This window comes from Triticum aestivum, chromosome 6D (genome assembly GCF_018294505.1).
Source record: "Triticum aestivum cultivar Chinese Spring chromosome 6D, IWGSC CS RefSeq v2.1, whole genome shotgun sequence".
NCBI lineage: Eukaryota > Viridiplantae > Streptophyta > Magnoliopsida > Poales > Poaceae > Triticum > Triticum aestivum.
In genome coordinates this window covers 38,057,219-38,075,374 of record NC_057811.1, presented here as the reverse complement: position 1 = coordinate 38,075,374, position 18,156 = coordinate 38,057,219, and the positions used below count along the sequence as shown (strand labels likewise).

Below are 18,156 nucleotides of genomic sequence, written 5' to 3'. Positions count from 1 at the left end.
GCCATCCAAACCAGCGTCACCAAGTTTTGGGCACGGTTAATATGCTAGAGGCAAGGTAACCATTGCGCGCGACAGCCGAGGATATCTTAAGTTTTGCTTCTTCTTGTTCAGCTTGTCAATTGAATCATTCATTCACTCAATGTTGCTCTACACATTGTGTAGCCCGCACGCGCTGCTGTACCATAGGGCAGAGGGGCAGCCATTTATGCACATGCACCGTTGGATGAAGCTGAAGGGGTAGTATGTGTGAAACGACAGGATACGTTCATGAAAAACTTATTGAACATCCGGTTAATCTCGTTGAATTTGAACTATTGTTGTACTAGACTTATTATTTGCATACTATATATGGATGATTTGTGCTATTCTCTATCCGAACTTGAATGAAATCAATCGTGTTGTATGAATTTCGTCCGCTTAGTTCAAACAATGGTTGAAATGTATGCAAACAACGTTAGATGACCGGCTCCCGCATTCGTGGACTAGTCCACCCCTTTCTGTCCGCGGACGGACTTTCTGTCCGTGGACGGATGCCTGAGCAAAGAGATGCCCTAATTAGGCTAACCACAACTTCCAAGACTCTTAAGTACTTAGCTCGGAATCAGATACAAATTCAACAAAATCTGGCCAAAATCTCGACACCTGATACAACACGCAAGATAAATCAAATAACAGACACATGCGCACACACCAAAATGCAAGCAAGATAAATTTAGAGGCGAGCCCGTCACAAGATGCTTGCTTGAAAAGCATAGATAGAGCAGATTAAATGAAACGCAGGGTAACTACTCATCAACCGAAGCAAGTAAATGTGCCATCAACCATCATGCCAGCTCACTGATGCACACAGAAACTAGATAATCGACACAGGTTGTCAAATTAAGCATTTAATTCCTACAGGTGCACTTCACAGCAGAGTACAGACCAGTGCATGCTACATAGAGAGTGAATCTGAAGGTCCAACATACAAAATACAAGAGCCCTAGCACGCTCGCGTGGGGAATGGCAGTGGACTCGGACTAGCAGGGGATGTGAACTTTTTTTTTTCCTTGAGGGATCCGTGGGATGTGAAGTGGAGTGAGAGGCCGTGACTATTTCACTTTGTCTTCACTGTTCGAGAGCCCATGGCCCATGGCTACACAAACATTGAAGCCCACGATCCTTCCATATTTTTTATTTTTTGTGAGTAACATTTTTTTTTGTAAAGTTTGAGTAAAATTCTTTTCATTCCTCCCTCGTTATACAACAGTTTATCCAATGTGAGAAAAGCCCGACCCAAAAGTTTGACCCCACATGAAAGACAAATGTGGCTGATAACAAGGGCTCATATCACAAAATATTCAAAATTACTATGTGAATTCATTTTTAGTCCTACAAAAAGTCTATCTCACTCGTTTAACTATGATATTCCCTCCGTCCTGAATTACTTGTCATAGAAATGGATAGCGACAAGTAATTCGGGAACGAAGGAGTATCAACGAAGAAACTAATTTCCATTTTGTAACTTCAAATTGAATTGAATTTAACTGAGTTCAGCTTTGGAATCAAGGCTGTTAGAAAATAAACCGTTCTCAGGAATATTATTATTATTTTTCTTAGAATTTGTAGGGACAAATACCATTTATAAAAATATCTCCTGAATCCGTTTTGGAGGGCGGTTTTGCTCACACGGCGCACATTCAAAGTGGTTTTAGACACATAAATGACACTTAATTGCTCATGTGATAGACCAAACTTTTTAAAAAAAATCACATGAGTGAGAGGCAAATAGCAAGAAAAACAATTAATTGTTTGATATATCTATTAAATAGTTATCACATCCACTCTTTTTTTTTGCGAGTGTTGTCACATCAACTATGTTCCGTAGGTGGGGTAGAATCACCATCAATAGCCATGGTAGCACAAATATAGTTTTGTGGGTCATCTTATATACGGTTTGTAGTTCAAGAGGTTAAATGGCACATAAACTAGGTAGAGCTGTAGATCGAAAGTTTTATGGCAAAAAAAAAGGTTGAGTAGGTCAAATATATTATTCCATTGCACAAAATGTTATGGGGATGTGCAAATAAAACAATTGCCACATTTTTAGTGTTCTCAGGTGGGAGACGGGAAGTGATAATCGGTAGAATTGGTGATGTATATCGTCATCACTCGTAAATACCCGCCTTGATGAGGAACACTGACACCGATATATAAGGCTTCAACTGGCAAGTGCATGACTGGTGTGCGTACGGTGTTGGATATAGTCAACCTCTCATAGACCAGAAAGGTAAAATTTCATTTCCAACCATGTGTTCTCTCTCCAGCCCCGAAATGGTCGGTGGATGTGCGCGTTGGTTTAGATTCGAAGGACAAAGAGTGCACCCCGATGGCAGGCAAATCCTATACGGCGCCCTCAGCGCCCGTTACAGGGTTAGCGGTACAGGGCGCACACCCCCCTGTCCGCGCTGGGCCGGCCCATGTTCCATTTTTTCGGTATTTAAAGACGCAAAAAAGAATGCATGTACGTGCCGTGATTCAAACAGGGAATCGCCTGGTTCACCATTCCCTACCATAACCAAACAGCCACCCACCCTTCACGTGTTTATTAATAGCTTTTACTTCTTTTCCTCTTTCCCTTTTTTTGCTGGAATGGTTTTGTTTTTTTTCTATTTTTATTCATTTCCATTTTACTTTAATTTTCTGAACTTTTTTCAAATCCGATGAACTCTTTTTGCAAATTCTATGAACTTTTTTCAAGTCCAATGAACTTTTTTTTCAAATTCTATGAACTTTTTTCATATGTGATAAACTTTTTTTAAATCCGATGAACTCTTTCAAATTTGGTGAGCTTTTTTTATATCCGATGAATTTTTTTTTCAAATTTGTGAATTTTTTTGAAAGCTTCATGTACATTTTTGAATTCATGAACTTTTAAGCAGTAATTCTCTGAACCTCTTTTTCAAATTTATACTTTCTTTTCAAAATAATGTATACTGGGCATATATAATATATGTTAACTGAAGGAAAGGTAAAATAGAACTAGTTCCTAGTTTTAGCCAAACATATGATTGCAGCCTAGTGATTATGAGTTTCTGTTGTCCACGCCTGTGTCCTGATTTCGAATTCTACTACTCCCAGAGAATTAGTTTCTTTTTTTTATGGCGTGGTTGCTTTTATTGTTGGGCCAGCCCAGCTGTGCGGTGAGTGAGCGCCAGTTGCAACAACGGGCGCTAAAGGCGTTGTATAGGAGGTCCCCCGATGGCAATACGTCGGTGAAGTCAAATGTTGAAATATGGGGTGGGCTTTAGGCCATCTAACAATTTTAGAAAAATCTCTAAAGGCCCATGTACGTATCATGACAAGGGGTGGTGGGAAGTTTAGTCCCACATCGTTAGTGGAGAAGGAGTTGAACCTTTTTATAAGGGATTCTCTTCCACATGCTATTGGAGCTTAAGAAGAGAAGTGGTTCTTGCGCACTCCTCTACGTCCGCGTGCCATCATCATCATATCCACCGACGCCAAATGTGCCGCCGCCGAGGACGCTGCTGCTGCTGCAACCGCCACCGCCGCGGCTTCCGTATGTGTTTACTTCTGTCGATGCCATGCTAGTAATCTTTTCGTGGACCAATTTAATCAAAAAATTGCCTATTTACTCAACAATCCAAAAACCTAATGTGTGTAGGCATATTTCGGCTAGTGGTTTTGCCGCAGCACTGAAACCGGATAAGTTTACTAATACATATGTTAAGCATTGGCAGACCAAAACCACCTTATGGCTCACGGCTATGAACGTGTTCTGGGTCGCCGGTGTCCCTTCCACACGAACGATTGCTCCTGAGCAGGAGAAGGCGTTCAAGGAAGCCACCGTCATATTTCTGGGAGCAGTTCTTAATGTGATCGGAGATAAGTTGGTGGATGCATATTTACATGTGCATGTTGCCAAGGACTTGTGGGAGGCGCTCGAATCTAAATTCGGGGCCACCAATGCTGGGAGCGAGATGTATGTTATAGAGCAGTTCCACGATTACAAGATGGTTGAAACCGTCCTGTATTGGAACAGGCTCATGAGATAATATGCATCGCTAAGGAGCTTGAGCTTCTCAAGTATGATTTACCGGGCATGTTTGTCGCGGGATGTATAATCGCTAAGCTCCCTAACTTGTGGAGAAACTTTGCTACTACTCTGAAAAACATCAGAGGCATGAATTCTCGATAGAGGATGTCATCGGCCATCTGAGTGTTGAGCATAATTTGAGGGTAAAGGACTCGCACGGGATAGGGGCCGAAGAAACTCCTGTTGCCAACATGGTGCACGAGAGGAACTTCAACTCCCACAAGCCCAAGGGAAAAACCGGTGTCCAACAGAATACTGACTTTAAGAAGAAGGGTAAGAAGACATTCAAGAAGAACAAGAAGAGAGATGGCTGCTTCACTTGTGGTATAGATGAACATTGGGCCAACAAGTGCCCAAACAAGTACAAGAAGTCAGGACAGGACTCCAAATCTGTCAACATGATTGTGGGCAACAATAAGAATGGTGCATCTGGGTACAGTAATTTATTTATTGTTTTTTCAGTGTTTCAGCCCACCGATTGCTGGGTGAACACAGGTGCAGGTGTTTATGTGTGTGCTGACATTCCATTGTTTTCTTCTTACCAGGTCACAGGCCACGGGTCCGTATTGATGGGGAATGGCACGAGTGCTTCTGTTCATGGTGTTGGCACGGTCGATCTGAAGTTTACTTCGGAAAGGATCGTGCAGCTGAAGAACGTGCATCATGTCCCCGCCATCAAGAAGAACCTCGTTAGTGGCTCCCTTCTATGTAGAGAAGAGTTTAAATTGGTCTTCGAGTCTAATAAATTAGTTGTTATTAAATATGGACTATTTGTTGAAAAAGGTTATGAGAGTGAAGGGATGTCCCACCTTTTCCTTGCAGATTTTTGTAATAAAGTTGTGAACCATATTCATTCGAGTGTTAATAAATCTAAAGTTTGGCATTCACATCTTTGTCATATTAGTTTCGGTGTTATGACGCGGCTAGCCAAGTTGAATTTAATCCTGAATTTCACTTTAGCCAAAGGTTATAAATGCCTGTGTGCAAGCTAAGCAACCTCGCAAGCCTGCGAAGGAGAGACACTTGGCTTATTTGCATGATTTATACTATTTTCTATCCAAATTTGAATGAAATCCGTCGTGTTTGCATAAATCTTGTCCGCTTAACTCAAACAATGATTGAAATGCATAAAGACAACGTTGGATGGCCGGCTCTCGCATCAGTGTCGGCGGACCAGTCCACCCCTGTCTGTCCGCGGACGAATGCCAGAGCAAATTTACAGGTCACGTTAGAGATGCCCTAATCAGGCTAATCACAACTTCCAAGACTCTTGAGTACTTGGCTCGGAATCAAATACAAATTCAACAAAATCTGGCCAAAATCTCGACGCCTGATACAACACGCAAGATAAGTCAAACAAGACACATGCGCACACACCAAAATGCAAGCAAGATAAATTTACAGGCGAGCCCGTGACAAGATGCTTGCCTGAAAAGCATAGATAGGGCAAATTAAAGAAACCACAGGTTAAGTACTCGTTAACCAAAGCAAGTAGTCAATGTGCCTTCAGCCATCATGCCAGTTGAAGGATGCATACATAAGGGAACTAGATAACAGACGGAAGTTGTCAAATCAAGCAACTAATTCCTACCGGTGCACTTCACAGCAGACCAGTGCATGCTTGCTACACAGAGAGTCAATCTCAAGGTCCAACATACAAAATACAAGAGCCTGCCTACAGCCAACAACCCATTTCTTCTTCATCTCAGTCACCAGAATGTAGCTCTAGATCCTGTGAAGCAAGCAATATCATCATGAGTCAAGCAATTTTGTACTATTTATTCGGCAAAAGCCGTTGGAGTTATTCTCCTAACTTTTGTATGACCCAAAACAGTAAACATTAGCTTCATCACTATTGTGGGAATGCACCCAAAAGTTTCAAAAGTGAATCATCTCATCATTATTAGACAAATCAACATTAGACAGAGTCAGAGAACAACAATAAGGTAAATTGTAGCGTAGTGGGCAGTACCACACCTTCAATTTCTAACATTACAAGTATTTGGCTATACTGGTCTGAATAGAGCCTAAAGGAACAGTGGGCATATGACGGGCTCATGGAGTAGGAAAGCAAAAAAAAAAAAAAATAGATCTGGCTTCTAGCTCATACGCATACTTTTTAGAAATGCATGAGCTTAACTAGCACTAACAAATAGAATTTCGTCAAACTTATGCACTACAAGCCAGAAGCAAGGGATCATGTATCATCTTATTAATTGCTCCGTCTAAAAATGTAAGACATTTTCGTAGGCTAGTTTAACCTACAAAAACATCTTATATTTTGAGGAACTCTATGCAGACGACACTGCATAAACAATTGTTGCACGATGCCTCACATCCAGCCGTCATATCATAGAATGAAGTGCAGCTCATCCATCGGATTGTGAACCGTGCATGAAGTATCGGCTGTGAAGTAGTTTTGTATTTTGAGACGGAGGGAGTATTTCTTTTGGTCCAACAGTTTCACCACTACTTGTAGTAAAACCATAAAAATGTTATCAATAACTAAAGCAGTTTTTATGATGAATCTAGTCGTGTAATTTTGATCTTGTGTTTGATATTAAGTATTAAACATCCAGGAGGCCAAAAGTGAAGAAATTAGACTGCACACAACACAAAGCATAACTACATATAGTGGCTAATGACCAATACAATATATTCAAATTGGCAGACAACAAGTGTCGTGCTAATAAAATGTTCAACAAAACAACCCAACACCAGAATAATCATCCATGAAACTACAATAACTGCAAGCAAAGTGAAAACAACAGTATTTGATTTAATGAACCACAGCCTTCAAAGTATTGTCACAATAATACAAAATAAGCAGCAACCCAAAACGGCATGCTTGTACATCCATATAAATAAAGGAACTATGAAACCATATGCTCATGTGTTTTTAGTTATCAATTACTTGTATACATGGGACAACATACAAATCACACTAGGACATGATAGACCATAACCACAGGAAAAAGCGTTAAGGCAATGCCATGAGAGTAAAACAAAAAGAGAAATACACCCCGAAAGCATAGTAATGCGCTAGTGGTTCATTTTCTAGTACTTTGTACTTAGCATGACTGTATTCTATTACCTCCGTTCGAAAATAACTGACGTGGTTTTAATTTAAATTTAAACTAAAACCACGTCAGTTATTTCCGAACGGAGGGAGTAGTACTTAGCATGACAGCATTCCCATATCTGAGGGGCACAAGAGTATGTGCGAATAAGGAATGGGAAGGGTCCAAAGTCATCAGTCATTGAAAGGGCTAGAGGAAGAAAAGCCCACAGTACCAGAATAACTTGGGGAGTACTAAGGACAAAGCATAACCAAAAGCAAAGAAGCTGGAAGGAATGGAGGGGCAAACAAAAGAGCACATCCACAAGATAAGATCACCTGCTCATTTAGTAGATCAAACAGCATATCCAACAGACAATAATCTTACGTATTGACCAAAAGCTCAGCCCTGTCGTTTCCACCAGAAACACATGTTCCTACAAGCATAAGAAATCAAACAATGTGTCATGTGGGGCAAAGCAGATGGCCGCCGGAGCATGGTTAGTGGTTAAGCTATCAAGCTTTGCTATTTTCCAACACGTATAATGAGAGCCCCACGTCGCAACCAATATCAGCTATCAATAAACCAGAGATAAAAGAGATTAGGCTCCAACTCGAAACAAACGACACAAAGATTTCCCACAAAAGACATAGATGAGGAGGAGTCGACTGGGTTTTCAGATAAATCCACAGCTGTAATTCAGAAAAATAACTCGGCTTGATACAATAATATTAACAAAACACACCTACTGTCAAATTTACAATTTTTTTCAAACAGCAGATACTCATCAATATTGTAAAAATGAAAAAAAAAGACCTCATAGTATTAGCTGGTCAGAACGGAGAAGTTTCCGGGAGCTATTCTGAAGCTTGTTCCACACCATGCAAATTATTTTTAAGTGATCCTTTTTAAATTATATTTAAGTAAAATTAGCACGAAATGATGAAGATGAACTCTGCTTATTATTTTTTCCTTCTACAAATGGACTTTGCGACAGGGAGAACGGTCCTATAAGTGATAAACGGAAATTTATTCATATTTTTGAAACCAAGTGTTTATTATGGATTTAAGATTGTTAGCGATATCAGCAGGGACAACAATACAGAATGAAGGAAATATAACTAGGCTTAAGCATCCAAAGCGTCCAAGCCAGTTTTTCATGTAGTCAACTTCTAACTTTTGTGTATCTCCTATTGGGTAAAAATGGCACTGCAGGTAGCACTAACACTACCATTGGTTAATTCCTGCATATAATAATGAGCAGACAATGATGGAATTTATTTCCTACAAAGAATTTGCAATTCTTGTATTTAGAACAGCGCACCACAGAACATCATCGCTATACATTAAAGAGATCATCAAGCAGCAAAAGAAATCACCGGTATGAAACTAACTAAAATTGTTGGCTTAACAAGAAATGATGTGAATATAATTGCATCAGCCAAATATATAAAAAAACTTGGTTTTGTTGTATCTGCAATGTAAGGCATGCTTTTACCTGCACTGTAGACACTTTCAAATGGATGATAGTAAGAAAGGATCATGGTTTGATGAAGATTCTTGAACTCCAATGATTCAAGCTGGATCATCAAGACGCCGATGAATGTCCATAGAAACATCACATTATTCTGCTCAGCAAACCCTAGTATCGCAAAGTGTCCTTTCTCCTCCGATTTCAGAGAAAGTAGCTTGTCCAGTTCAATAGTTAGAGGAGGAAGAGGACACACCAGAATTAGAGGGCACATCAATAGACTCATCCACAACACATGGACGACGAGTATAATGGTAAGTTAAGGAAGGAAGAGGTGGAATCACTGGAGGTGGAGATGGAGATGGGGAAGGTACCGGTGATGAAGGTGGAGATTCATGCGATGAGGTAGATGAAGAAACCGTAGGAGAGGACGGTGTCAGATCTGCAACAGCGGGGTGAGGAGTAGGAATACTTGGCACAGAGGGAGGTGTATCTGGAAACGTAAGAAAAGAGATGTTCTCCGTGGAAAAGGCTGAGGATGGACGCAGGTAGAAGGGACGAGACTCATCAAAAGTCACATCCCGGGAAATATGCATCCAACGACCGGTAGGATCCCAACACCGATAGCCCTTATACTCATCGCTATATTCGAGAAGGACACACTCAACAGACTGAGCAATCAGTTTGGTGCGTTCATGAGGGGCAAGAGAAACATAGCAAATGCAACCAAACAAACGAAGCGATGAATAATCAAGAGAATGACCAGAAAGACGCTTGAGAAGAATACCACCCTATAGAGCAGCAGATGGTTGAATGTTGCTGAGATAGGTGGAAATGGTAATAGCCTCGGCCCATAAATGAGGCGGAAGAGAGGCGGCGATCATCATCGCACGCGGCACCTCAAGAAGGTGACGATGCTTGTGCTCTGCCACACCATTCTAAGCATGAGCACCAGGGCAAAAGAACTGAATATACCCTGCTCAACAAGGAATCCTCGTAGCGCCTGGGAGATATACTCACCGGCGGAATCTACGCGAAAAACACGAACATGAGTGGAAAGCTGGGTATACCATGGCAGCAAATTTTTTGTATATATATATGACCTCACTATGAGAAGACATGAAATAGATCCAAGTGTACCGAGAAAAATCGTCTATAAAGATAATATAGTAGTGATGACCCCCTTTAGAAGCGAAGGGAGCGGGATCCCAAAAATCAGAGTGAACGAGATCAAAAGGGCGCTCGGACATTGACTGACTGTGAGGATAGGGTAGCTGAATCTGCTTACCAAGCCTACAACCCATATAATCCAACGAAGCGTTACCGAAGACAGACCCCAGAACACCACGATGAACCAAAGATGGGAGACAAGAACCACATAAATGGCCAAGACGATGATGCCACTGCTAAAAAGAGTTGGTAGATGCAGCAACAGGGGCTGCGAGACTGGCGATGGCGGCAGCGGAGGGAAGACGAAGCCACTCAAGCTCCTAGAGACCATAAGGGCATCAAGGGCCAGCACCAAGCAGAGCACCCATACGACGATCCTGAATAGAACACGAATCGAAGTCGAGAATGACCCTATAACTAGAGTCAACAATTTGACCACCAGATATGAGCTGCATGGTAAGTTGAGGAACATGAGCGACAGAGGGAACATGAAATGAAGAAGTGCTAAGAGTGCCTCTACTAGCTACAGGGAGGGGAATGCCATCAGTCGTAAGAACACGAACATGAGACTCGACAAGTTGAACGGAGGTCAAAGTGGAAGAAGCATAAGTCATATGAAAAGACGCTCCAGTATCAAGAATCCATGGGGATGTACTTGGGTTTCTCCGTGCCAGAAGAGTCAGTCACGGAACCTGCAGAAGTTGTCGGTGAAGAATCCCAAGCAGCAAGCAGGTGTCACAGTTGCACAACCTCACGTGCAAACATGAACACGGAGAAAGAGGTCGAGGTAGAAACACATGTCGACGATGAGCGGCCGACACCACCCGTGAAAGCCGCACATAGAGTCGACGTAGAGCCGAATGTGGGAGCCACTGGGGGAGTCAACGTAGAGCGGTCACTGCCGCGCACGGAAGACGTGAGAGCTCCTCTCACGGCTTTCGTTCGCGGCAGTCACCACTCTGCGTCGACTGGCTCTACGTCGACTCTATATGCGGCTTTCACGAGTGGTGTCGACCGCTCATCGTCGACAAGTGTTTCTACCTCGACCTCTTTCACCATGTTCATGTTTGCGCGTGAGGTTGTGCAACTGCGACGCCTGCTTGTTGCTTGGGATTCAACACCGACAGATTCTGCAGGTTCCGTGACTGCTTGAGAGGAGTCGACATAGAGCGGTCACCACCGCGCACGGAAGCAGCGAGAGGAGTCGATGTAGAGCGGTCACCGTCACCGCGGGCAGAAGTCGTGAGAAGAGTCGACGTAGAGCGGTCACCACCAATGCAGGCAAAGGCTGCAAGAAGAGTCGACGAAAGCGACCAACCAATGCAGCCTGCTGAAGACGTCTTAGGGGAAAAGATCATAGACAAATGAGCACCAAGCACCGAGCGACGACGCATGTGTTAGACGAGATCAATATAGGAACGCCGTCGAAAGTTGATGGGCAGCAACGAAGATGCAAGCTCGACGGACACATTGCTTTTTTTAACTCTCCCTTCTTTTTTTTTCTCTTTCTCTTTTAGAGTCACAAACCTTATCAACATGCACACACACTGGAAACACCTGGCCAAGGGAGTCAGCGCGAGCGAATCGAAGGGGCGGGCACGGCCTGGAGGGCCTTGAAGGCCGGAGTACAGGCAGCGGGCGGCGGCCTGGGAGCTCCGGTCGGCGGGGAGCGGCAGGGCGAGCGACCTAGAAGTCGATGGCATCCTCCTGGAGATGGTGGTGATGGTGGACGACCTGGAGTCCCGGTCTGGATCACGGGACTGGCGACCTGACCTGGAGCCGTCTGTGTGGGCACGGGCGCGCAGAATTCGCCATGGACCGCGGACTGGGGCACGGATGCAGGAGTCGCGGGCCGCGGACTGGCGCGCAGGCGCAGGAGTTGCGGACGAGCGCGCGGACGTCGCCGTTGATCGCGGATTGGCACGCGGATGCGGGATGGCACATGCTACAGCGGCAAGAGAGGGAGGAAGGGCAGCACAGCCGGCGTGAAAAGCAAGGCTACGGCGCGCGGGCAGATCGCAAGAGCACGCCGGTAGTCGTCGGGGAAGCAGCGGTTTGAGAAACAGATAGTGAGCGTGCGGGTGGGAGAAACAGCGACGGCGGCCCACGGAGGTCAACGGGGGCGCAAGATTGGATCGGGAGAGCACGAGTTGCATGTGCAAAAAAAAAACTAAGGCTCTAATACCATGTTAAGAAAATATGCAACTTGATATTATCAGGAGGCAAAAGCCACACGGGGAGGCCAAATGTCAGAATGCAAAAGGCCAAAGGCCACCATAAATACAATTAGTTCATTGGGTATCACAATGATCCAAAACAAGCAGCAACATGAAATGGGATACCAATACACCTGTATAAATAAAGAAACTTTGAAAACAGATGCTCGGGTATTGTTAGCTAGCAATTACTTATTCACTTGTGTAGACGGGACAACATGCAAATCACACTAGGACTTGATTGGCCCATAACCACAGTGGGTAAGGCAATGTTGCAAAGAGTAAAACAGAAACACAAATATATCACTAAAGCAAAGTAAAGGTTAGTGCTTCATTTCCTACTACTTAGCATGACAACATTCTCAACTCTAAGCAGGCACGAACATATGCACAAATAGGGAAAGAGGAAGAGTCATAAGTCATCAGCCAGTCACTGGAGGGGCTAGAGGGAGAAGAGCCACTGCCAGAAGGAACTTGGAGAGTGCTAAGGAGGAGAACAACTGAAAGCAAGGAAGCTGGATGGAAGGGAGGGCAAACAAGGAGCATATCCAGTAGAAATGAGATAGAACATCAGTAGGAGATAAGCTTACCTGCTCAACCAGTAGATCAAATAGCATATCCAACCGGACAATCATCTTATGCATCGACCAAAAGCTCAGCCACATGTTCCTAAAAGCATAAGAAGTCACAATGTATCATATGGGCAGAGTACACGGCTGCCGCAATAAGGATAAGGTGAAGGAACTGAAGGCTTGATCCTCAAGTCAGCCCCTGATTTCCACATAAAATATATTATCCATATCAAATACTCCCTCTGTAACTAAATATACGATGTTTTTGCAGTTCACATTTAGTTACAGAGGTAATACATTAGTTATTTTACAAAGTTAGTTAGTGCATGCCCTATCCAGATGAAACATCTGAAGCTTTCTTATTTACTAACTTGCTATACAAAGAGAGTCCTATATTGTAACCAGTATTAGCTATCAATAAACCCGAAGCAGGAGGTTTGGCTCGCTCACGACATTCGGATGAAAGACATAGAAACGAGATGCATCAACTAGGTATTTAGGTAAATCCATTGCTGTAATTCAAGAAAAGCAACTCGGATTCGATACAATAACGAAACAGATAAATATAATACACCTATTGCCAAATTTAGTGAATATTCCCAAAACAGCGCATACTCATTGATATCATGCAAATGAATAACATGCACAATCATACAATTAGCTGGTAAAAAATGGAGGCTTTATATAGAGCTAATCTGAAGCTCCTTCCACACCATATTGCAAAACTCCATACTAACAAATCCTGGCAACATAAGTAATCCTGGTTTAAATTATCTTTAAATAAATTTAGCATTAAAAGATGAAAATGAACACTGGTTATAAATGTTTCCTGGTGCAATGAACTTGCCACACGTAGGACAGTTCTAGAAGTGATAAATGGGCAGTTACTCGCAAATTTCAAATGAAGTGGTTATTATGCATTTAAGACTATTAGAAATATCAGCGGAGATAACGATACAGAATGAAGGAAATATTACAGGCTTAATCTTCCAAAGGATTCAGGTCAGTTTTTCATATAGTCAACTTCCAACTGTTGTGGATCTCATCTTGAGAAAAAATGGCGAAGTTTACTAACTTCCAACCCTTTACTAAGTTTACTAAGTTGAAGTACTAAGGACGAAGCAAACCAATTGCAGCCCACTGCTTGGCTACATAACAGAAACTGATTAAAAACCACAGGATTATTTTTTCAAGAACATAATCATTACACAGAGCATCATCGCTATACATTGAAGAAACCATAAAGCAGCAAAGGAAACAAATGATATGACACTACCTAAATATTTTTAGCATAACAATAAATAATGTGAGTTGTACGTCGGTCTTTGATGAGTAAACACAGGCGAGCGCTCGTGTATGTTGTACGTCGTCGCCGTCTGCCACTGCCAGAACCACCTTGAAGTGCTGGGCGTCACCGTCAGCGCGAAGCACCGCCCCGTTGATTAGGTTCTTCTCGAACTCCCGGGGAACGGCAATGTGGTGCTGGTCGCCGGTGACGGGGTCCCACACCAGGACCTGGAAACGCCTCATACGATAGACGAGCACGAGACCATGGCGACATCCAAGGGTCATGGAGTCTTCGTGATCCTTGTCGCACAGCAAGGAGAAGCGCTCGGGAGGGACACGATTGGGGGCATCCAGAGTAAGTAGGAAGGGCCGACCTTCATATCTGTCGAAGAAACCGAGGAGGGGAGGGTTGTGGCGATGGCGGAGGCGGAATCGGCGGAAGAAGCCGGGGTCGGAGACGAGGCAGCGCCAGCGCTTGCAGACGAGGGATGCGCGCGGGAGGGAGGAGGGCTGCGGCGGGAGGCGGAGCAGGATCTCGGAGAGCAGGTCGTCGTCGTCCAGGGGCGCGGTCGCCGGCGAGCGGGCGTGGCGGCGGCGGCGGCGGCGGCTGCTCATCTCGCCCTAGAGCTCGCTCGGGGTGGGGACTGGGGTGGGGAGTGTGGCGTTGGACAGGAACCAGCAGCCAAAGCTCTGATTCCACTGGGAATGTGGCGTCCGACGGCTCTACAGCCCAAAGCCCATGGATCGAATGTGAAAGACCAATGTAGCTGCTCAGAACGTTGCCCCTACAAAACATCACACACAGTATGTCTCAAAAAAAACATCACACAGTGTGGACATTAAAATTTTCCTTTTTTTCTCTCTGGAAATTAAATTAATTCTAAAAATATTACTAATTAATAATGTTCCAAAATTTATTTACTGTATATTTTTTTAATTCAGATTAATTTATCTGGATTCTATTTTGATATAAAAACTATTAGAAAATCCATCGTTATCTGGAATAATATTTCTTGCAAATTTCATGAACAAATATAATATAACCCTACCACCACGTGATCGGCTTGTGGACAAAGCACACACCCTCGCTGGCATCGCAAAGGAGGGGGCCCGTTGCAACGGACCATGACGAAGGTGGCACACCACCTGGTCAGCGGGTTGGTGAGACAGGTGTCGGTGCCGTGTAACCCACCATGTGAAGACATAAGTGGCGTGAGATCCGTTGATCATGGTGATAAAGGCGCCGCGCAATGCACCAATTTCAAGAGGTGCGAAAGGATTAGCTCACAGATGTCAATGGTGACGCGTCAGTGAAGGAAATATGCCCTAGAGGCAATAATAAAGTTGTTATTTACATTTTCTTATATCATGATAAATGTTTATTATTCATGCTAGATTGTATTAACCGGAAACTTAGTACATGTGTGAATACATAGACAAACAGAGTGTCACTAGTATGCCTCTACTTGACTAGCCCGTTAATCAAAGATGATTAAGTTTCTTAGCCATAGACATGAGTTGTCATTTGATGAACGGGAACACATCATTAGAGAATGATGTGATAAAGGCGCCACGCAATGCGTCAATTTCAAGAGGTGCGAAAGGATTAGCTCACAGATGTCAATGGTGATGCGTCAGTTCTTGTAGACGCGCCTGAATGTGGCGAGGTGGCGAGTTAGGACGTGATGGAGGGTGTTGGTGAGCATTTCTTATGGAGATCCACCTCTCACCGCCCCCCCCCCCCAATCTGTGCAAATGTGGCACTCTGGTGCGACATAAAAGCTACCATCGGGTCATAGGGGCAGAAGCAATGTATGTAGAAAAGAAAAATTTGCGGTGTTGCTATGCCCTTTGGGGGTGTAGGGGTGGATAGCTGGTCTAGTTACTGGTAGCTAGGTGTGTTTCTAGGGTTCCATTAGATTTCGTAGTTGCTTGAACTGCTTTGGTTTTCTTAATGAAAATCGGAAAGGAGAGCCCTCCTTTTACTAAAAAAATGTAGAAAAGAAAAATCCTATATTTCGCTTATTACGGAGGATAGTCAGTGACATGTGCCAGACCATTTCAAGTGTTTTCTTTTCCGCACATAGATGACGACATAGGCCAACCCAACTAGTTCGAATTGGACACACGAGTCGCAACAGTCTTTTTGTGTTTCCTATTTCTTGGTTTTTCCTATAAGATTTTTTTTAAAAAATCCCCTTTTACTTTTTCTATTCAGTTCGGATTGTTTTATTTTTATTTTTAATATTTATGATCATTTTATAAAATTCAGGAACAACTTTTTAAATTCATGAATATTTATTAAAATCATAATTTTTATTCACGAATATTTTTTGGAATTTATGAATTTTTTACGAAAAAATGAACATATTTAATTCATTATTTTTAATCAGGAACATTTTTTTCAGATCTCATGGAAATTTTTTAAAAATTGATAATTCTTTTAAAATTCACAAACTTTTTAATTATTCACGAACATTTTTTTAATGAACACCAGTGTTGGCTCATCTGCAAAAGCACATGAGAAGCTTCTGAACCTGAAGCACCCTTGGTGTGATCACCCCCTTGCCTTCAACAGCGCTGCAGCCCAAGTCTTGTAGCACCAACTGATCAAGCTCACCGGATACGATGCTTTGTGAGAGTACGAGCGAGAGAGAATAGGATGTTTGCGAGGCACTCTTGTCTTGTCTCGTTCGATGAGAACGAGGGGAAGAAGAAAGAGTAGGTGCGATATTTTTGAAGGATGGTATAAGATGAGATGGAGCTACCATGTAGCATTAACTACTCCCTCTGTAAAGAAATTTAGTGAACTAAACGCTCTTATGTTTCTTTACGGAAGGGGTACCATGCATATATGTATATGAATTCAGTACGATAGTGTCAAATGATTATTTATCCTGAGTTCGATCGGGCGGCGTGGTCAATTTCGGACATTGCTCCGGGGCTGAGGAGGACGCCGTTGGAGGCGCACCACTCCAAGTAGGCCTCCTGGATGGACAATGCCGCCGCCGGCGGTGACGTTGGGGGCAGCGGCTGATCATCGTCTCGAGAAGGAGTAGGAAGAGAAGTCCTGCTCGGAGGGCCAATGCCAGAGCCGGAGCCGCCTCCCCGTTGAGCTGCTCGGAGGGCCAACGCCACAGCCGGAGCCGGTCCTGAGCAGGATCCCGCCATGTCCTACTCCTCGGCGGCGGCGCTGTCGTCACCGGCGATCCCTGCCGCTGCTGATCGGTTTCCATTGATTTAAAGGAGACGTGTGGTTGGTTGATTAACTTTGTTGTGCATGCAGGGTCGGGTGCTCGATGAGTTTGGTCGCGTAGCATCTCAACGGGGGTATTTGTACGTGCCGGGTCGTGGTGTGGGACAGACAGCGACGTCCACGAAGGAGATGATGTCACACGTGCCGGCTTATCCCTTTTTTTAAAGCTAAACGCCCTCCGGCTCTTTATTCATTAGGTGCTAGCATGTCTGACTCCAAACAATCAGTCAGCCACCCAGGGATTGTATCATACAAGTGCATAAAAACAGTAAGTTTTAACAAATGCCTAGCTAGACGGTGTGCCGCCATGTTAGTCTGGCGACACGCAAACCGTAGCCTAAATCCCTGAAACAAAGTAGACATCTCCTTCATCTCCATAATGAGGTGAAAACACGTTGACCTCTGAGGTACCTCCCAGAGCCGCTGGATCTTTTGACAGTCCGTCTCCAACACCACTTGCTGAAAGCCCATGTCTTGTGCCATTAGGATCGCGTCTCTGCATGCAAGTAGCTCAATGGACAACGAGTCAGTAACCCCGTCATATCGTGAACCTCCAGCTCTAACGAGAGCTCCATGATGATCTCGAGCAATGAAGCCCGCTCCTCCACGTATTAGACCCATATCCGTAGCACCATCGGTGTTGATCTTTATCCATCCCTCCTCCGGTGGGATCCACCTCGGGGGGTAGTTAACCCACCGGGAGTAGGATTCCCCCCCCCCTCCATGTAGTAGGAGTAGGAGACAAGGAAGGGGAAGAAAGAAGAGAAGGAAGGAGGGGGCGCAGCCCCTCCCCCTAGTCCAATTCGGACCAGGCCTTGGGGGGGGGGGGGGCGCAGCCTGCCCCTCTCTCTCTCCCCTAAAGCCCAATAAGGCCCATATACTTCTTCCCCGTATTCCCGTAACTCCCCGGTACTCCGAAAAATACCCGAACCACTTGGAACCTTTCTGATGTCCGAATATAGTCGTCCAATATATTGATCTTTACGTCTCGACCATTTCGAGACTCCTCGTCATGTCCCCGATCTCATC

The 18,156-nt window shown here is 44.0% G+C and overlaps 1 pseudogene; it reads right to left on the bottom strand.

The window, feature by feature from the left end:
* Nucleotides 1-13,747: 13,747 nt before the first annotated feature.
* LOC123142396 (pistil-specific extensin-like protein) lies at nucleotides 13,748-17,042 on the bottom strand (annotated as a pseudogene).
* Between the last annotated feature and the right edge of the window lie 1,114 nt (nucleotides 17,043-18,156).